General features: G+C 39.9%; 1 protein-coding gene across 2 annotated transcripts in view; it reads left to right on the top strand.

The window, feature by feature from the left end:
* The window catches only part of GAB1 (GRB2-associated binding protein 1), a 128,841-nt gene that overhangs the window by 937 nt on the left and 109,795 nt on the right, over positions 1–18,109 (top strand). The window lies entirely within an intron of this gene.

Raw genomic sequence — 18,109 nt, 5'->3', positions numbered from 1 at the left:
TTTTTGATGGGCGCTCCCTCTCCTCCGCCCCTCGAGATGGGTTGCGGGAAGCGGGCTGTGGACCTGAGGAGTTGGTAGTAGAGACAAGCATATCGAATGCGCGCAAAAGGGAAAGAAAGAAAAGTTATTACGCGCCCTGCCGTTTGCTTAGCAGGGTTCACATTTTCGCGGTTTTGAATTGAGGGACTTTGGAGTTTGGCCCGGGAGCCTTGGCGGTTTGCTGCGAGAGGAGGGCGCTGGGGGGAGCCTAGTGGCTGGTGTTTGGGCGCCTTGGATGTGCTGTCAAACTCGGCAGGAGGGGACAGCTGAAGCCAGAAGGGATTTCAGTTGCAGTCCTTTCCCAGGGAACCAGAGTGGCTTTAATGGTGTTTGTGTAATTGATACAAGATGCTATGTGTTAAACCGTTTTAGCTGTTACGAAAAATATTCCTTGAAAGTATCAACCTTGCTTTAGTGGAAACCTGTGTCCTCTTCAGAGGTCTGGGATCTTATTCTTCCCATTGGTGGTTTTGTTGCTGCCCCCTGCAAAGGAAAGAAATCACACTTTTGTCCTGACACCTGGACCAAATATTTTTCTAGTAAAATGTGTTTGCAAAAGCAAAATTTATGCCCCCTTAAATATATAAATTTAATGCCTGTACTAATGGAACCCGTTTGTCGTTGAAGAATATCTACACCCAGTATTAGAGCTCAGGTTAATCCTATTAGTCACTGTTTGCTTGTATAGAACAGAGTGAAGTATTTAACTTCACTGACAACTCACCAGTGAATTTCTGATTTATTTTCTGCCAGAATTTATTATAGACAAGTAATTTTATTGAAGGACTCGATGCCACAAATCATAAGAAAGCTCCCCAGAGATGTGTAATACCTCCAAATCCTGTCCATCTATCAGTTTTTCTGAATATCCTAGTAAAAATGCTAACTTTATTCCAAAAATATGAGGGAGGCAGTGTTTTTTTTTCTCCAGCTGTTCTAAAGGGAAAGGGGTGTGTGTGTGTGTGTGTGTGTGTGACAGAGAGAGAGAGAAGGAAGGGAGGAAGGGGTAGGGAGATAAATATATTTGTTTTGAGAAGGCCCAACTTAGGAAAGACAGATTCTTGGAGGAACTAAAGAATAAGACATTTGCTGAACGAGAAAGTGATAATATAGGTTTAATTCATTCTTTCACATGGTTCATTCATGACTAACTCAAAAGACGCGAGGCACTGTATTAGACACCAACCATAAGGTCAGAAAATACAGTCGGAGAAAAGCCCTGCATCTTGGGCTTAGAATTCAATTGAACTATTAACCAGGAAAAAAAATCAGCCAAAAAGATTATGTCTTAACAAGAAAAACAAACAAAAAGGAAAGTATAATTTGATCATTACAACTGTTTTCTGAGGTAGATGTCATCTCTATTTCACAGAAAACAGTCCTGCATTTGAACCCAGATCTGCCTGATTGATTCCCTGTAAAAGGTTAATGACTCTCACCTCGTTCATTTCAAATGTGGAGCTTAGACTAGGTTATCTCTAAAGGTCCTTCAGGCTCACACCTGTAATCCCAGCACTTTGGGAGGCCGAGGCCGGTGCATCACCTGAGGTCAGAAGACCAGCCTGGCCAACATGGCGAAACCCTGTCTCTACTAAAAATACAAAAAATAGCCGGGCGTGGTGGTGTACGCCTGTAATCCCAGCTACTGGGGAGACTGAGGCAGGAGAAATGCTTGAATCCGGGAGGTTGAGGTTGCAGTGAGCAGAGTTTGTGCCACTACACTGCAGCCTAGATGGCAGGGAGCAAAAACAGCAACAACAAAATAAAGTTCCTTTCATATTTTAACTTTTCCTGACTCTGAATATTAGTTGAGAATACAAGAATTAGGTGGGCTATGGATCAGGTGCACAGTGCTAAGGAAACGTTAAGACCTGGTCTTTACCTTTAAGTAGCTTTTTGAGTCTTTAGGACCATGAGACAAGCATATGTGAAAAAGCCAACAATGCAAAGTGGTATATGACTGTGTGTCTAAGTTGAGCGGTATGGATATTTTCTGGCTGTTCTGAGGAACAAGTTCAGTGTAGACTGAAACTATGGGAACATTTGAGAGAGACAGTGGGCTGACTACATTGTGTTTTCCACAGGAGGATGAATATGCCTAACAGCTTGGGAGAAACTAGGATTTTCTTTGCCTGGTGTAGCACTGGTGTTTTCTTTACCCATGAATAAAGTAGATGGAGATAGTCTGGGAAGACAGTGGACAGGGTGGCTGTCAGAATAGAGGAAACCAGCATGGAGTATAATGAGTTAAATAAAGCTTGTATTTTAGCTGTCAGGTTGGTGGCCCAGAAGATTTTGACATTCCCAGATTATTGATCTTTTGGCATTGGTGTCCAGGTTAGGTGGTTTTTGCTAAAGTAGCTTTGACCATCAAAGATATGGGCATGTATACATGCATTTCCTATGCTTGTTTTTTTTCATGTAGAATGTTTATTTTTCTGGATAAAGAAAACATTGTTGGCCACCCAGTAGGCAAAATGTTTCTGGATAATGATTTGTAATGAATGAATTCGCTATGAAAAGGTATCTTGAATTCTTGGTACTATAATTATTAAATGAGACTTCAGGGAGTTTGAGCATCATGATTCTGTTTGGAATATTTGGCCCATGGGACTTTGACAATTATCTCACTGTTTACAGCATTTATGGTAGTCCGAACACTGATTAAGATGATCCATAAGGGCTTTTAAGTGACAAAAAAATTGTTTTAGTTTTTTTTAATTAATCTTTTTTTTTTTGAGATGGAGTCTTGCTCTGTCACCCAGGCTGGAGTGCAGTGACACATCTTGGCTCATTGCAACCTCCACCTCCCAGATTCAAACAGTTCTCCTGCCTCAGCCTCCCCAGCAGCTGGGATTACAGGCATGCACCACCACGCCCACCTAATGTTTGTATTTTTAGTAGAGATGGGATTTCGCCATGCTAGCCAGGCTGGTCTCAAACTCCTGACCTCAGGTGATCCGCCCGCCTCAGCCTCCCAAAGTGCTGTGATTACAGGCATGAACCACCACACCTGGCCTTAAATTGTTATAATTTTATCTTTAAAGCCATCTCATATATGGCCCCCAACGTATTCCATTTACAACTCCGTTTTATGTTTACTGTTTCATAGTCAACTCAAGCAGGATTGGTTTTTCACACACTAGTGTGTTAGTCTGATGTGTAAGCTTTTCTTGAATTTTCTAAAGAGTGACACAAAAGAAAATGAAAGTCAAGAGTAGTCAGCAGATTCCCCAGCTTTTCCTTCTCTTTTTAATTTTTTCTATATTCACAAAAGGGTTCTTTCTTCTTGTATGTGTTCATTCTCCTGGAAGTTTTTAAAATCTACTTAAAATGTAGGTGAAAATTTTTAATGCTTATTTTCAGGGTTGCTACTGTGGTGTTGCTGTTTTCATCCTGTGTTATATATTAAACAGCTGCTTTTTTACTTTGTTAAGGACCTGATGGAATCATAAACAGATTACTGTCACTAGGGTTACAGAAAACAAGTAAAGTCTTGGTAGTATGCACTCAACAATGGTGCTCAGATTTTTAAAGAATTATTTAAAGAAATAAGGGTGGAATTTTCATCAGAACCTGAAATTTTAGCTGAAACAAGATGCAAGTCTGTAAACAAAGTATTGTTTCAAGACAGCTGGCTACCACAGCTAGCTCTACAGGAGGAGCTTCCTTGCCTGAAGCCTGAACGCTAAGTTTGGGCTCCTCCATAGCCCAGCTGTCAGCATTGGGCAGGTGCACAATCTCAGCAGGAGAACCTGCTTCTGAGGCCAGAGCAAGGTGGCCTGTTAGCTCACAGTCAGCCTGGGAGCAAGGCCCCAGCCAGTTCTTAGGTGGGTAATCTGTACCCAGCGTGGGCTCTCCGTCTGCTCTGCAGCTGTCAATTAACAGGACAACTCTTGTCTGGACTTCGAAAACACACCCCTGGTTCTGGAAATGGGCCTAGAAACAGAAATAGCCTCTCCTACTGGGTGGGCACCTGACATCTGACATGGAGGAGGGGGGCATGGGCAGGCCAAGTGTCAGCATCTCCTTGGTTCAAGGACAACCCAGGACCTGTGCTAAGCATGAAACCCCTGCTCTGTAGTGTCACTACAACAAAGAGGACTGTCATGTCTAGAAGCTCTTCCTATACCTTTTTGGCAATTACTACTAGCAATCAATGGATTCTGATATTTCTGCTTACAGTGACTGAATAAGCATAATTATTCTGTTGAAAGAAATTTGTTCTTGCCATCCTCATGTTAGTAAACATAATTCAGATTCCCAATGTTTTTACCTTTTAAAGTGTAGCAAGAACGTTTTTTCTGTTTACAGAGATCATCAACTTGCAATTACATTAAGCCTTTACGATAGTTAATGATAGTTCATTTGTTGTGCCCGGGCTTAATGATAAGCGCAAAACTCTCCATGTGAAACTTGCTGAATCTCTAAAGCTGACTGCTACCTTTTGAGATTCAAAATTGCTGTTAGGAAGGTGCATTAATTTGGAGGGTAGAGAATTCTGCTGGCTCTTTAAAATTATTTTTTTAAGAGATCATCTTGGAACAAAAGATGGCAAGAGTTATAGTTGGATAATCTGTTTGACAAGTGACTGGTTATTTCAGTGTATTTTGCCATAATCTGCTTAAAAATGTAAGGAGTAAAACACACAGCATTTTTTGAGAGTAAGTAAAATTCCATATTTTGGACTTAACATAAAAGTATGCAGATAAGCTATTGATAATTTGCAGACTGAGAAAGTTTCAGAGGTGATAGATTCTTTTTTTTTTTTGAGACGGAGTTTCGCTCTTGTCCAGGCTGGAGTGCAATGGCATGATCTTGGCTCATGGCTTACTGCAACCTCTGTCTCCCAGATTCAACTGATTCTCCTGCCTCAACCTCCCAAGTAGCTGGGATTACAGGCTCCCACCACCACGCCCGGCTAATTTTGTTTTTTTGTATTTTTAGTAGAAATGGGGTTTTGCCATGTTGGCCAGACTGGTCTTGAACTCCTGACCCCAGGTGATCTGCCCGCCTCGGCCTCCCATAGTGCTGGGATTACAGGCGTGAGCCACCGTGCCTGGCCAGAGGTGATAGATTGAAAACATGTATTAGGTACTCAGCACTCCTAATTTTCTTACAGATACTGACAGCCAGAAGGAGCATTGTAGTAGGTGGGCTACTACTTTACTTTTGAAGAATTTTGTTTCAAAATGTAATTTGATGCTTTTACTGATGCTGATGCTTTTACTGGGGATGTTTTGCTATAGTGGAAGGAAACTCAAACTGAGTGTCAGGACCGGAATTCTACTTGGCTTTGCCACTACTCACCCACAGGAGCATTTGACCATTCTGATCCTCAGTTTCCTTATCTGTAAAATGGGTGAGGGAAGAGCTATAGATCTTCAGCAGAAGCTCTGTTGCAGTTTAGCATTCCTCTTAGACATTTTCTTGGGTGGAAGGGACAAATGGGGAGCTCTTCAATAAGCTACAACATAAATTTTGGGGGGACATCATCCTTTGGGGAAATCTTTATTATTTATCTTAAATAGTTTAGTGACTGCTTAAGCAGTATTCTTTGGGGACTCTTGGTTTTTAACTAAAGGCAGACCTGTGTGCAGGGCCTTTGGCTGCTGTGCTCCTGGGCTGGGTGCTGTGTCTTGAGCCCCTGTGCAATGCCTGGCTCAGAGTAGGAGCTCAACAGATGCCTGTTGACTGAATAATAAACAAGTATCGCAGGAGCTTTTGTTATGTGCCATGTGTGGAATGCAAGGAAGGAAAGGCCCACTCCCTGCCTTTAAGGAGTTTCTAATCTGTTTGTGAAGACAAGCTGTCAATCATTTTATAGGAGATATGTTATACGGCCATATATGATTAGTTGCCAAATGAAGTACTATTACCTAAGAGTTTAGAGTGACAACAGGGGATGGAGGGGTGGGAGATGCCAGGGAAGACTCTGCAAATGAATTTTACACTTTGCTCTTGTAAGAGCTGGTGTACTGCCGGCAGCAACAGCAAAATCTTAAGGGAGGGCTAGTTTTAAAGGAAGAACAAACATTTGTGTTGAGGTTTAGATGTCCTCATGAAAAAAAACTGCTTCCCAACACCCCAGTTTCATGTGTGGAGTGTGGCTGTCAGCTGTATCTTCTAGTTTGAGAAGTTTTTGTTTCTGCTAAGATCTATTGTTCCTCATGGGCTCCTGAGCACAAGTGAATTTTCTGCATCAAACTAGAAATGAACAAAACAACTTGTTTGGTCACCTGAACTTATTAAAATTCCAAGGGACATGAGTTGTTTAAGATTTCTTTATGTCTGTTTTAAGCTAAGTAATTCATTCTGGCAAGCAGTTAGTTTACAACAGAGAGGGAGCATGTTCTGGTGGGAGGGAGAATAAAAGAGCCTTTGATTCATTTGCTTCTGAGTTCCAGCAGCAGGGCCAGGGCTGCCTTGGGCTAGCGTCTTATTTCGGACTTTGGAAGCCATCTTAGCCCAGCTGTGTGAGTGCCAGCTTGTGTTGAGGGGGGAGAGAATAACACCAACGGATCACATGAAACCCCCTCTCACTGTGGATGGAGGGGTTTCTGTCATTTCACATTTCTCACATCAACGTGGTGCTTAATTTCCACCAAGTTAGAGCTCCATCTGAATTTGCCATTTGAACTTGGATTGAAGTCACGATCTTTCTGTGACTCCTTTTATCTCAGTCTGCCAACTAATACAGAAAACTTACCAAGTCACAGGTCTCTTTATTCTCCCCTCTTGGGGTATAACACCCATAAAATTAGCATTCTTTCTTTTTTATATTACCGCTGGCAAAAAGTGGCCCATTGTACTGTGGATTTCCATATTTATTAAATAACTAGGCTCTTCCGTTGCCAGTGGGATGGCTATAGGAGCCTCAGTCAATTGTAGATGACAATTTAGGCCTGTAGAATTGCTGGGGAAAGTCATTTTTAGTAACTGGAAATTTTTGCTCATTCTAGGCTTGTATGTTTGAGCATCTTAAATAATAGAAGAATGCCCTAACTGGAAAAAAGAATCATTTCTTTTTTAAGCAATTCACTTATTCATGGAGCAAAGTTCTCCCTAGTTTAAAAGTTCTCATTGCTGAATAAAGTACACTATAACCTAAGAGCTTTTGACCTTCTCCCAGCCTGTTTTTAAAAAGAATTAAGACTATGCACTGTAATGCATGTTTGGTTGTTATCTCTGTTACATTAGCTCTTGAAGCATTCTGATTACAACTTGTAGCTGCCAAGCCCTGTCCTGCAGTATTATCTGGAACAAAAATTTTCCATGTGGTTGTTTTTAGCAGAGCTACTATATGCAAACTGCACGTGGAGGATATAAGTTATAAAGGAATAGAACTTCTAGAAGGAGAAATGTGAGTTAACTTTTTTCTATCATTTAATCGTTCTTTCTTCACCTCTTAGTGTGTGTTTCAGTAATGTTTATCATCTTTCTAAACTGAGTTTTCTTTTATTTTTATATACTCAAAAGAATGCCACATTTACCAAGTGTTTTTCTGATGGTGGTTTTCTTTTCTCCCAGCTTTTTACTTTGAATTCATACTTGGCCTAGACAGTTCTCTTAAGTTATGTGTTCAAAAAACAATGTCCTAAGAGGAAAAAAACAAATGGCCACATTGTCCCATGAATTAAAAACAATATACCAAGAGTCCAAACATTTCAATGTAAAAAATATTAAGCCTTTCTTTTTTTAGGAAGACAAATATTAAACTTTGCTTTAACTATCCTGTTGATTGTTTTTCCTTTTCCTTTTTTATTTATTTTCTTTTGGTTTGACTCATGTAGCTTAAATTTATTTCGAAAACAGTTTTATACATACTTAAGAATACTGCACGTAGGGGAAAGCATCAAAATTCCATTTCACATTTCAAGAGAAAAGTGAGAGGAGGCCATCCTCCTGTCAGAAGAGGGGCAAAATGTCAAATAATACCAAGGTTTTATAACTTACTTTTATGTTGCTTGGTTAAGTTATTTATCATTATCGACTAGAGATATTTAGCTATTTAAATGTGAAATAAGCAGGTAAATGTAATTTAAGTTAAGCAAGTTTCGTATTTGCTTTTGTGAAATGAAGTCCTGGACATAAGCATGGGAAGAACTCAACACATTTTGTTGTAGTGTTTGTTTTAAATAGGAAATAGAGACAGGGTCTCTTTACATTCCCCAGGCTGGTCTCGAACTCCTGGCCCCAAGTGATCTTCTGCCTCATTGTTGTAGTTTTTATTGTTGTATTTAATGCATTAGCCAGACAGTTGCTGTAACATTTTATTTGCTAACTTTTTTAAATGAGAGGAAGGTAAAAGCACTCTGTGCCATAGTTCCCTACCCTCTCTTTTCCTATTCATTTCTACTTCTCTGTGATATAAGCCTAGATATCAAGATCACAAAATATTTGTGTCCCAATCTTTACACACACATTCTTTCACCTTTTCTCTAAAAAGAGAGTGTTAATTTGTGTCACTCTTACGTAGTAATCAAGAAGAGAAATAATAATGTTCCACCCAGCATGTAGATTGTTTTTCTCTCCTGAAATGCAGCTTTTAGTTACTGCTGTATTGGGAAATGTGGTTAGGCCACTTTCTGACTGGCAGAACTCCTCCCTGAGATGACTACCTGATGAAAGAATTACCTGCCTGTGTGCCTTCCCAGCTCCAGTCCTTAGCACATTCCCATCACTGCTGTGGCCAGAGTTGGAGTTGCCAAGACTAAGGTGCTGGTGGAGGGACGATGACTCCTTGATTATCGAGAGAGAAGTGCTTTAATCTTTGACTTTTGTAAGAGAGATACTAGGTAAAAGCTACCTTCGGCGTTTTGAACTCCAGTGCTGTTGTGTAGAGCTTGATGAAGAATGATTACCTCATTCAGCTAGGGGGGTATTTTTTGAATCCTCTACCCTCTGGCAAAGTTATAATTGACCCCACAGTTATGTAGGAAGGAGTATTTACTTTACATGTTCTTGACAGTTTCAGGTTTACATGTTTGAAGTGTTGAGAAAAGGTAAAAGGAAATATTGAACTCCTAAGAATGTAAAATATTTGGGAAGGTACTTTGTTCCTAGTGATGCTGTTACATAAAACCAAAGCCTTCTGAGTAATCTTTGCTGGGTATGTAGGTCATTTACCTCCAAAGAAAAAGGCACACAATTAAACTGGCGCTATTGAACGGTATTATTTTTCTTTCTATTCCTTTAAGCAGTCAAATAGTTGAGAGTCAAATTTATAAATGCTGAATGTTTCAAATGGGAAAAGCAAGCCTAATGTATTTTTCTAGTTGATTTTCATAATGACCCACAGTATACAGAGAAAAAGGTGTAAACACAGGAATTTGTGAAAATTACGGCTTCACTTACCATTCTTTGGTGTTTGTAATAGGATATTAATTTCCAGAGGACAGAGATGGCGTTTGTTCTCTGTCTCAGATATATAGTGCAGTGCCTTGCACATACTGTTAAACAGCACGATCAAATAATTGTAGAATTTTGAGCCTAAAATTGTAAATTCTCTTGTCCAGTATTTCATAACCTTTTCTAACCCACTCCTCTCTCATGTATTGTTGGAGTGTCCTTTGGCTTTTAATCCAGTTTTATCTTCTATGATTTGCATTACAAAAACAATAGCTATATTGAAACTTTTTGCTAATTACACTATCTCCTTCTCCACCCAAAAGAACCCAACCCACTCCTTTTACGGGGAATGAAAATAAGCCTAAGGGAGATGAATTGATTAGTCCAAAGTCATACTACTTAACCAATTGTTCTGTCGGGGCCCATCTCTCGCCTCCCAGATAAAATCCTTTCTGTCAGAGTGAATGCTCACGTGAACAGGGCACTGTGAAGAATGCAAAAGAAGAGGACCAAGCGAACACTGTTTTCACCTTTGAGAGCTGTGTGCTGCTAGGGGACACAGGTTGCACTTAGTTCTACAAATTACATAATGATCAGTGATGTGTGAGACATTCTGGTAGAAGAATCCAGCAAAGATAGGTTAATTCAGGTACTCTGTGAAGGCTTTAATGAAGGTGGCAAGAGCCGTTTCACCAGAACCTTAAAAGATGGATTCAATTTTCAAAGATGAGGCTGGAGTAAGATCTGATTTCTGTTTCTCCTTTTCCCAGCCAGACTCTTGCATTGCTGTTTACATTTGGTTATCCCTTTTTTTCACCTGCTGTTCATTTCATAATGGAATACAGCTGGGTCCTTTTTCCATCACCCTTATTTAAACACCAGTCTCTGATGTTCCTAAGTGCTGGAGTTCTTGAGGGTTCCAGTGCTAGCCCTGGTTGGTCTCCTCCTCTTTTCATCTTTGTTAGTTGGTTCTTCATCTGTTGTGAGATCGTGAACTCCTTTGAAAATGTGAGGCTCTCAGTTACCATAAGAATTCTTACCAACTTAGACACAAACATTATTATAATCTTGGATGTTTTCTGACCTTTAAAACTCATCTATGGCTCTTAACACCTAGTTAAATGTCCTGAATTATATGTTGATAATTTGAGTACTCTTTCTCAGCCCAATTCTCATTCCATAGATCTATGGATCTAACGGTTTAAATCCAAAACGGCTTATATAGCCCACAGCAACTCAGAGTCAGAATGCCCACAGCAGATCTTATCATCCTTTTCCTTAAACCTGGTCTTCTTGGCTGTTCCTTGTACAGTGGCTCAGCCAGGTTTTCTTTTACTTTTCTCTGTCTCTCATTCTCCACACCCAATGACCAAACCCTGTCAGTTTTACCTCCCAAGTATCTCGATTTATTGGCCACTCTTGCCTAAGCGATCTTTGCCTTTCTTCTGGATTGCTGCAATAGCCAGTTGCAGTTGCTGCTCTCTGCCTCCTCTTGGGCCCCTCTTAACTGTCTTGTCAAGGCAGCCAGAATGACTTTTCTGAAATACCAATCTGATAATGCCATTCCATAGCTCGAAGCTGTTCTGCGGCGTTCTTTTGCTCTTCGGAGTGCCTCTGCCTCTTCCTTTGGCTTGCATGGCCCTTTATGTGGCAGCAGCACATCCATCCAGTAGTGTTTGTTGCTCCCTTCTCCACTCAGTCTCTCCCCTTCAGCTATACTGAACTTTCATGGTCCAGATCAGCTCTGAGATCTCTCTCTCTCCGGGCCTTTGCACCTGCTCTCCTCTCCTCCAGGAGTCCTTGACCCTCTCTTTTCCGTCTCACAACCAGGCTAACTTTGGGAGCCTTTTCTGACCTCCACCACCACTGCCACATGTACACACAGACATATTGTGCTGGGAGCATCTGTTTTGTCCTCTCTGTTATTCTCATAGCATAGCACTTGCCACACTTGATATTTGCTTGTTTACTTGCTTATTTCCCCTCCCATGGTGGGGCCATGTTGTGACTTTTGTGAGCCCCAGGTACATAGGTCCCTTCATAGGTCCTCCCTTCCTAGGTTAAAAAAATTAAAAATTGTATTTTGCAGCTATGTCAGTATAAAGATGAATATATTCTAACCTGGAGTAGTTAGTTTTCATTTTTTATTTTGATTTTTAAAAGAAAATATTAAGACACTTTTTGTGTGCTCCTAAAAGTATCATGGGCCCCAAGCACTGTGCCTTCTGTCTGATGATATGTTGGCCCTGTTAAATGAACAGAAATACTTTTAAGATAAAGTTGACAGCATATGTCAACTGATTGATTGGGACTAAGAAAAGGGAGGAGTTACTCAGTTATTTTGTCATGTGGCACTGTTATCATGGCTTAGATAGCTCACTAAAACACTCTTAACACTTTGTATTTTAGGCTGGGCACGGTGGCTCACCCCTGTAATCCCCGCACTTTGGGAGGTGGGGTGGCTGTATCATCTGAGGTCGGGAGATAAAAGACCAGCCTGGCCAACATGGTGAAACCCCGTCTCTACTAATAATACAGAAATTAGTCAGGTGTGGTGGTGCATGCCTATAATTCTAGCTACTCGGTAAGCTGAGGCAGGAGAATCACTTGAACCTGGGAGGTAGAGATTGCGGTGAGCCGAGATCGTGCCATTGCACCCCAGCCAGGGCAACAAGAGTGAAACCCTGTCTCAAAAAAAAAAAAGGCTTTGTATTTTGGTCCCTGGTAATGGAAAAATATATGTGTATATATATAGATTTATATAAAATATATTTAAAAATATGTATTTAGGAGCAAAATTTGATTATGTAAAAAATGTGTTCTATGAGCTGTTTAATATGCACAATTTCTTCACGATGTTTCTGTGTACGACAGTTTTTAGTAGACGTGGGTAGGTGATTTTGACCCCTCCATGGGACATTTTGAAACAGGAAAGGTTTCCTTGTCCCCCTCGCAAGGCATGCAATGGGAATGTGCTCACTTCTTCAGGGCCCCACTGCTCAAACCTCTAGGGGAGCATACAGACGAGCAGGCTGAGGGGCTCCCACCCCACCGCAGTGTCCAGGGGTGAAAGTTTACAACTGAAGCCCCAGTGGGCGTGTGTTATGGGGTGCTCTTTTAGTTTGCCCTCTATAGACAACTTGTGTTAACCAGCTCAGTTAAACCCCCTTCCTTATCACAAGGACAGAGGGATTTCTGTATCCCAGGGTTTCTTGCCTTGGTGTACCAGAAGAATTGGATCACACGTGGAGCTGGAGATGGAGAATGAGTGCAAGGTTTTATTGAGCAGAAATAGCTCTCAGCAGATGGGGGAGCCAGAAGGGAGATGGTTTTCCCCTGGAGTGGGGCCACTCAGCCGCCTGACTCTTCTCCAGCTTCTCCGGCCATACTCTGAGTTGTTCGGCCAGTCCACGTCAGCTTGCCTGCGGGTGCTCTTCCACGGTGTGCTCTCTCGACGACCAGCCGCTTGTGTCTTCTCCCGCGAACGTCTTCATGAGGACCTCCAGCCGCTTGTTCCTAGGGACTCTGGAGGGGGAGGTTTTTATAGACACAGATGGGGGCGTGGCCGGCCAGGGTGGTCTTGGGAAAGGCGACCTTTGGGCGCCAAGGCTGGAGTACCAGGCCTCACCTAGGATCGTGGGGGTGGATCCCTAGTCAGGGACCACGCCTTCCTCCCTTCGAGATCATTTAAAGGGACCACGCTCCTCCCTTCCCAGCACTTCCATATCAATTTAACAATTTCTGGAGACATTTTGGTTGCTACAGCTAGGAGGAGGAATGCTTCTGGTATCTAGTGGGAAGAAGCAGGGATGCTACTAAACAGGCTGTGTTGCACATATTTATCTGGCTGAAAATATCAGTGTGCTGAAGTTGAGAAATCCTCATGTAGAGGGGTTCATAAAGTTTGGTTCTTTTAGTATTATGCAATTTTTAAGCAGCACAGCATATTCCTTTCATCTCACGGAAGACAGATGAAAGTTACTCTCAGTTTTGGTTCTTGCTTTCCTATTCCACTCTTTGTAAGTGTTTACTTCTATTGGATTTTCTTTCTTGTCTCTTTATTAAGAGACATCATTAAATATTCATTTAGTATATTCCTATGTTTCCAGTTGGATTGTGTCATAGCACCGGAAGCAAGCATTTATTTTTCTGACTAAAATAATGTTTGAGAAAAACAGTCATTGAGATGGTTGAGCCTTTGATCACTAGAGGGTTTAGGTGATAGGCAAATTCTCTCTCCAAGGATCTGTTGTCATTTAAATCATTACCAAAATACTCATTTTTTTCCTTTACTCTCCTAGCTTAGAGTATAGCCAATTGTTGTCTAGTAGGGGGATGCTGAGTCATTTTTTCATGCATTTTTTTACCTCTTGGCTGCAATATCACCATTCATTGTTCACAAGCCACCCAGCTTGTTTACTTTTTATAAATTACATGTAATCAAGTCCTCTTTCAGGTCTGGCTACTGTAATTGGCAGCAGCCACAGAGCAGGGCTGACAAGTCTGCATTTATGCTGATGTCTCATATTCAGCCCACTCTCCAAGCTTTCTTTCCTCTTCCATGTGTATTTTAGAAGGAAGGCAAATAGAAGGAATGCAAAGAGAGAACTGTTAAGGTGTTCTCTCTTTTCAGATGATCCTAAGATACTTATAGCTTGGCAGAGCCCTTGTGTCATTTGGTTGGGAAAAAACAAGGGTCTAGAGCAGTCAGTGGTCCTTAAACTTCAGTGTGCATAACAATCACTGGGTAACTTCTAAAGTGAAGATTCTTGGGCTCTACCCTCCTTCTAATATTTTTATTAAGTCTGGGTAGAGGTCCAGAAAACTGCAGTTTCTAACTTGAACCCCTGCTGATTCTGATGTAGATGGTCCTTAGATTACTCTTGGAGAAATCCTGAGTTGGGCATAGAGGGAAAAAGAGACAAGAAAGAAAATCCAATAGAAGTAAATACTTATAAAGAGTGGAATAGGAAAGCAAGAACCAAAACTGAGGGAGTAACTTTAATCTCTCTTCAGTGAGATGAAGGGAGTGAGTATGCTGTGCTGCTTAAAAAGATAAGTGTTTAGTTTTTTCTGGCAGTGAACGAGATCAAACTGTCCTCCAAAGAGGACATATTTAGAGGATGACAAAAGTGAAAAGGAATTTTTAGAAAGGTTAGAATATGAGAAAGTACCTAACTGTCGCCGAGAAACTCAAAAGACATGATTAAATCAAAGAAAGTATTTTGTAGGTGTCTGTTTAAAGAAGAATGTGCATTCCTGAATCAAGAGTTTATGAATGGCTTAAAGATGAAGAGGAGAGATGAAAGAGGATTAGCTGTTCACCAGAAGTTCTGGTTATTCTAGTTATTGGATCTGAAACCATATTATTAAAGTATAGTCCGGATTTCCTGGAATAGTTCACATTTCTAATATTCTTTCCCATTATTTTTAGAATACATGTCTGATTTGCCCTAATTTTTGGTTAGTTGAGATGTGGTTGATGTGTAAAAGAACACCAAAAGTGGGTCTACTTGACTGAGGAAGCTCTCTTGCTTTCCAGCTCTGTGTTTGTGTATGTGCGTGTTAAATGTATATTTTCTAATCTATCTCTTTTAACCTAAACTTTGATTTTAAAGCCCACGTTAGAGAAAGAGCAAGAGAGACAGACTGACTCCACTTTAGAAAATTGGTCAAGAAGTGGACCAGGTGGGAATGATTACTTAATCCTAGCAGAGGAATAAAGTACTTGACTTCCAGCTACCTATTGAATGTACTCTGCTTCTAGACAGCTATTCCTTTTTTTTTTTTTTTGGACATATTATTTCCATAGAGGAACTTTATAGTTCGATTCAGTAACCTTGGAGAGAGGTCCTGACCGAAAAACAAAAAAAGAAAAGAATTTTGGAAGATAATTATAAAGTGACGAGTATCGCCAGCATTTGTTAAATCATTCTTTCTTTATTCTAATTTTCTCTGTATTAAAGTGTTCACTTTTCCATATACATGCTCTAGAAACCCAGATTGTACTTTAGAACTTTCACCGCTATAGTGTATTAACTAGCTTGCTAATCCTTTTTACCATCTTTGATGTTCTCTCCCTGTCATCTGCTCACAAGATTTTATAGAATCTTCATACCTGCATTGTAAGTGTTGAGGATCATTATTGTTATTGTATGAAGTGTCTACCACACCCTCTCATTGCACTAAGAGTCCAAGTAAGTGTAGTTAGTAGATCACTTTGCTCTGAAGTGAATAGAAGGGTTGTTGCTGTATGCTGGTGGAGACCCAAAACCAGCTTCTTCCATTTACTCTGGCAATCAAGAAAGGCTAGACTCCTGTGTCTTCTACCCTGCACTTTGAAGACTGGGCTCAGGACTTGCTGTCTTCATTTCAGGTGACCTTATTTTCTTGCTTTCTTTTGTTTTTAAAATCATATACTTGGTATATCTTGGTATATCTCCTTTTTATGAGCCTCTTAGTATTCCTAACTTTTCACATTTTTTTTCTTCCTTGTGATTTATTCTAACTCATATACTGTTTAACATAGTGATGAGTGTTTCCAATGAATTTTTATATTTTCTGAAAACAAGTGTAAATGCTCTTAGAAGTATAACATTAAATAGCTATCAAAATGCAACATTAGGAAATCACATAAATTTTCAGTGGAAGTATTTTAACTTACAGTTTTCCATTTTGAGTTTAACATATAGAGAAAAAAAGAGTTATAAAATATTAGGTAAGCAGATTTATTGGCCTTTGCCTAAGTTACTAAAGGGAAGTGTTTCTTTTAAAAAAACTTGGTGTAGAAGATTTATCATTAAACTATAATATATATATTTGACTTTGTAATATTTTTATGTTTACTTATATTTGAATAGAAAATGTGCATAGATTTACTTAAAATGTATAGTATATTGGTATTCATTATTTAAGTTACAATTTTTAATACCCAGAGATTTCCAAATCTTTAATATCTACCTATTTATGCCAGTGATTCTTAAATAACTAAAAGATACTCTTATAGTAGCTTTTATGCACACTAAATTTTTTAGCAAATGTGCTTTGCTCCAAGTTGGAGAATTAGTTATATGTTGAGAAGCCCATGCTTTTACTAAGTGAAATTGAAACATTTTTCATCCTTCAACTAAGTTCTAGCCTTGAAAACATCTGTTTGTTTTCAAACAGGATCTGTTGTTTTTCTAATCCGTATACTTCCAAAGCAGAATAGATTTTCTTCGAGATTTTTATTGAAATACCTCAAGGAGAAGAACATGACTCAAAAGAGGATAAAGGCTAATTTTTCTTAATGAAAGGAGAAAAACATTTTTTACTCTTTCTGTTCTTAATTTAGGCCTAGGAAATACCCTGAGTCCAAGGCCAGCTGGTTTCAGCATGCAGAGATGAGACTAGAACACGCTTCCTGATGCCCAGGCCAGAGCTGTTCTCATTACCATATCTATATCCACCTCCATCTTTAGTGGGTTGCTGTGATTTCCAGCATTCAAACCGTTGCACATTTCCAGAGCCTTTCAGCTGTCTCATGGAGCAGTTCATCCCAATGACTGCTTTTTTAATTACTATTTTCAATTGTAATTAAAACAAAACAGCAACACATAACATAAACTTGACCATCTTAATCATTTTTAAGTGTATGGCACAGTAGGTTAAGTATTCAGATTGTTGTGCCAGCCCAATATCTCCTGCTTCTCCGTTCAATCTCAGTAGCATTGGAAACAACAGAAGGGGCTTTATGCAAACACCTTTCAGGAAGGCGTGTGCCTCACCTGTGTTTGCTCCTTCACAGTAATAGGAAGTTAATTATGTGGGATTTGCTCACCTGATCCACACAGATGATCCTACTGTAGGATCATTTGGAAATCCCACACCCCTTTCTTCCCCTGAGGAAAAAATTCTTTCCTGATCCTAGATTCAGTGCTCTGTTTAATCTTGAGCATATGAGAATGAGTCACCATGGGTAAGTGTGTAATCTCGTTTATACCTTTCTTCCAACCCCCTTTTAATTTTTTAAATGTATGTTACTGGATCCTGCTTTTCTACATAAGGACTGGTGATTTGGAAACTAATTTTGGGACTGCGAGGTGTTGAGATTTTTTTTTGGAACCAGTGCTTTCTGTTCTGCTGAACATGAAGCTGCATGGCCTAACTTCTGAAATTCAGGCTATGTATGGAATGTCTGTGTGGATGAAGAAACAAGCCAATGCCTTTTTTTGGGTCGGGGCCGGGGGGTGGGGGAGAGGCTGGGAGAATGATGAATGAAAATATTAAGATAGTCTGATCTTGTGGGGGAAACATTCAGATTTTGAAAATATGTGCAAACCAAAGATGAGCAGTTAATTGCTTTGTGATTTTATTTTACCCACAAGAGAAATACTTGATATTGTGCCGAAGATGATGTTGAATAGGTATATTAACTCAGATAAAATAACAGTTCTACTTTTGATTCCAGTTATCCCTATCTATACAATGCATAAATACTATTTCCATTTCTTCATTCGTGGAATGAAAAACATTTCACTGGAAAATTATTTTTAAAAAAGTACTTTAAAGTACATTGGAATCTTTAGGATACTTTGAACATGGTGCTTAAAGAATGTAAATGGTTAATACTTGCTTTCATGCCCATAGAGGAATATGGGAGTGGGACTGACTTGAATATCAAAATGAAACTCTGTATCCATTTTTAAATACAGTATGCATTTGAGCAAAGCCCTTCTCC

This window comes from Mandrillus leucophaeus, unplaced genomic scaffold (assembly GCF_000951045.1).
Source record: "Mandrillus leucophaeus isolate KB7577 unplaced genomic scaffold, Mleu.le_1.0 Scaffold301, whole genome shotgun sequence".
In the NCBI taxonomy this organism is placed as follows: Eukaryota; Metazoa; Chordata; class Mammalia; order Primates; family Cercopithecidae; genus Mandrillus; species Mandrillus leucophaeus.
Note: the sequence above shows the minus strand (reverse complement) of the source record. Positions and strands in the feature narration are given on the sequence as shown.